This window comes from Zerene cesonia, unplaced genomic scaffold (assembly GCF_012273895.1).
Source record: "Zerene cesonia ecotype Mississippi unplaced genomic scaffold, Zerene_cesonia_1.1 Zces_u006, whole genome shotgun sequence".
In the NCBI taxonomy this organism is placed as follows: domain Eukaryota; kingdom Metazoa; phylum Arthropoda; class Insecta; order Lepidoptera; family Pieridae; genus Zerene; species Zerene cesonia.
The window spans coordinates 11,648-15,995 of NW_024045136.1; positions in this window are offsets into that span (position 1 = coordinate 11,648).

Consider the following 4,348-nt stretch of genomic DNA (forward strand, 5'->3'; position numbering starts at 1 on the left):
AAATATATGAAAAATGACGCAGCGTCAACGCTGCGACGTCGCAGCGCAACGCAACGTACTAATGTGGCCTCGCTCTTAAAGAATATATAATGCGTCCATACCCACAAAGAATATTAAATGAAGAGAGAGAAAATTTTAATAATAGATTGTCAAGAGCGAGAAAAACCGTGGAGTGTGCATTTGGAATTTTATGCAATAAATGGCGAGTTTTGTTAAAACCTATTGAAAATGATGTTAAACATGCACGCCTGATTATAAAAACTGCTTGCTTATTGCATAATATTGTAATTGATACAGATGGTTACGATTGTGATAATGAGTTCACAACTCCAACTCAAAATCAAAGGCGACAAACTAGAACTGGAAGATACAACAATTCATCAAATCGGGCTAAACAAATTCGGAATCTATTCACGAAATATTTTTGGGAAAACAATCGTTTAATATACACTTAGTCGCCTATGTAAAGTATCTTTTGTAGCCTTCAGAAAATAAAACTTTTAAAATACCTTTAAATATTAACATATTTTATTTACTCACCCTCCATATCAGGAAACAATTCAGCAATTTCCTTCCATAGCTTATTAAGAACATTTTTATTCAAATGATGACTGTGTTTACTTTGCCAAATAGGAGTTCTAGACTGAACAGCACTAATAAACTCTTCTGTACTGAATGGCATGATAAAAAGGCGCTATCGCATCTAGCGACAAGTTCAAACTGGTTGAACTTACCTGAAGTCGCGAGTGAAACGCGCGCGCCGCCGCTAGTTCGACGTGAACACACACACAGGTCTCAAGCGTTTGAAATTGTCGCGAGCTCGCCGCGCGCGCCAGTCGCTAGTTAGCCCGCTAGTTGGACCGCACGTGCGTTTTGAACGTGAACACTCGGAAGCACCTCATGTGTTTGATATTTCGTGACATCGCCCGCCACCGCGCCCGCGAGTCAACGTGTACAAGCACATTGAACCCTCAACTTATAAGAAATTTAATAAAAGAGTTTTACGATTTATCATTTATTTGAATAAAAAATAAAATACAACACTAATCAACAGCTTTATCATTATTAGGTTATGATACTTTATATCAATTTTTTTGACCAAGAATTAATACAAAGTAACCATCTGGCTGACTCATCACTTAACCAATTTCTATGTTTTCTAATTACTAATGATGCTTTAGAAAATAACCTCTCAGCAGGTACTGAAGTTGCAGGTATTGAGAGAAAATCACGGGCCATTTTCGATAAAATCGGATACTCTGTCTCATGCGTCCTCCAGCAATCTAAAATGTCTTCCGAGCTGGCAGTTCTTGGTTTTCTCAGGTACTAATCCAACTCGTCTATCACTAAGCCTTGAAGACAAGATCCAGATGACGTCGAGGGACATTCATAGAGTTTATCAAAGTCTATTACGTCTTCATCTTCATCACATACTTTATTTTCTTTTTCTGGTAATTCCAGAGATTGTTCAGTGAGTGTAGACTTTTATATTCTTCATAAAGTTCATTGAACTTGCGCAGACTTTCTGTTTTAAGTTGCTTCCCCCACATTGTCAGGTCAAAAGTCTGAGCCTTATGCCTTGGGTCTAAAATTAAAGAAGTACAATAAATCCAGTTGCTCTTCTTATAATGTTTAAGCATTTTGTCTCGAGTTGCTTGGAAAGCTAGAATGAGCTTTTCATCCACTTCAGATCGATTAGGTTTCTCATCTAACTGTTTTACCATAGATTCAATTTTATCTAGCAAGAGATTGAATGATACAATGACTAGCGGTAATGTAACATATTTGTCTCCACCAAGTTTTGTACTTAAAAGTTTAAAGTTTATTAGAAATTTATGTAATTTTTCGAGTACCTGCCATTCATTAGCTGTGATTTGAAAATCATTTAATTCGGTGACAGAACTGCACAATATGTCAATGCCCGCTCTCACTTTTAAACCAAATCCAATCATATCATGTGTGGAATTCCATCTCGTTGGACAGTCAAGAATGGCATTTAGATTTGATGGCACGCCAGCTGCTTCACAAGCAGACTGAAACTTCTTCTTCACTATCTCACTTCTTTTTATTTTACTGGAAATACTACGTAACTTTGTTACAGATGTACGCGAGTCAGCAATATTTGGTGCAGATTCTTCATCTTCCTCATCCTCAGTTTCGTCTGCATAGTCTTCGTACTGCTGATCTTGCGCGTTAGTGTCAGACTCACAGTGTAATGCTAAGGTCTTTAATAAATCTTGTACACCAAGGTTTAAAATGTGAGCAAAGCACCGGAAATGTTGATTGTCTGAATCAAAGTGTGGCGGCAGCTGTTTGCCCAGTTCATACATAAATTTGGTATTTGCAGTTGCGTTGTCGACCGTGATACCTTGTATTTTATAAATTATGCCATATTCTAATAAACATTCATGGAAAATCGTTGCAATATCTTCCCCAGTATGTCGACCGCGTGATGGTATAAAATCAAGAACTACAGATTGATACTTCCATTCGTTGTCTATATAATGAATAGTAACCCCGTAGTAACTCCTACCAGCAATTGACGTCCACCCATCAATGGTAAAAGACATTTTAGATGATAATTGTTGAAGTCGTTCCTTGAGATTCAATTAGAGCTCTTCAAATCGCTCTTTGACTTTCCTTCTAAGTGTAGACCTCTTAGGAAACACCATATTAGGGCAAATACGTCGAAAATATACTTGTGTAGCTTCGTCATCGAAAAATGAGAAGGGAAGATATTTTTTCACCACCCAATCAACTGTAGCTGTCGTGATGTTGTCACTGCTGTTTTCCGACTGAAACAAAGCAATAAATCTTGTGTTATTATTTAAAACATACTAGGTTTGAGCGTATAAGAGGAGGAGGTTTGTTGTTGTTAAATCGAGAAAATCGTTAATTGATATTTGTTATATTAAGGTTGCACTGTACTGTAATTTACCAAAAAAAGTATTTAGTTGTTACTGGCCGATTAAATGAAAATATGGGTGTTTATAAAAAATATTTAAGACGATAATTACATACTTAATATGTCGCACCCCTAGATGAAAACACCACTAACTCAAAAATACTTAAGGTGAGTTCGGCTAAGATCGGACGGATTTTTTGTAAGTTGAGAGTACGTTTCAAATTTTGAGTTTCCTCAAATTGTATGTAAGTTATTTCGACCAGACATGTATTAAACTGATCGCAAAATATTATTCTATAACCATAGGTTCAGATGACGCCCTACGCCTAACCGTTTAGGTTTGACAACTGTTTTAAATTCAAGTAAATTCTTACTAACCGATGAAAAGATCGGACGTGCACGTGGTAAGATCGGACTACTATCTAATTTCGCTCCTATTACTTGTAGCATACGGTGCATATAAGTAAAATATCCGCTCTTTTATGTAGTTTATGGTAAGTAGTCTCATCGCCAAGAAATGACAATAATTTGTGGTGGGTAGGAAATTATATTTTTTTTGTAAATTTTTAATCCGATCTTTCCCTGCATGACCTAAATTAGGGAATAAGAGATTCTCAAACTTTTGTATTTGATATCCTTTGGCGGGGCTAAGAAACATTAACTTTACCAGTAACGTTACCTACTCTATTCGTGAGGGGTTTTTGTTAGCACCATGCTGGGGTGGAGTTTATGACCTTAAATTCTATTCAGAAAATAATAAAACAACAAAGTAGATTATAAATCAACATTTTTAATACTTATCAAAAAATAATAATTAAGCAACAGTATTTTCTTTTATTCTTTACCTATATTACTTACTTTAAAATCTAAGTCTTAGTGGAAAATCGTAGCAGCCTTTTGGGTTAATTTGTAACTTATTACTAGCACTTAACACTTTAGTGTCAATCATAGTGTTTGTTCTCCATATCTTGTGTTTTTTACAGATACTTTATAATGCTGGAGCCACACTAGCGGCTAACGTCAATGCTCATTAGCGCGATAATTTTTAACGCGCCAAAGTGGGTGGCTACACTTGAACGGTCAACGTGAATGCCCATTATTGGCGATAAAAACGGCGTTAGAGGAAAGTCACCAAATATGGAATACTATTTTGTTTCTGGGATATAAAAAAAAAACTTCTTATAAATTAAATCAGTTTAATGTTTCTACTAATCATTCATGCATTTATAGGTAGTAATTAACAGCCTTTAATCAAATATATTAGTTATTAAATCAAAATCTAACACAAAAAACAAAATCACAAATGAGTAACCAAATATGGAATATAAGCGTAAATCAACATAACAATAACAAAAATGGATATTAAATATCTTTGAGATCAATTGAATGAATATAACATATTGTGATAAATGAGAGAAGTTACAAAATTACTTGCAAAAGTCA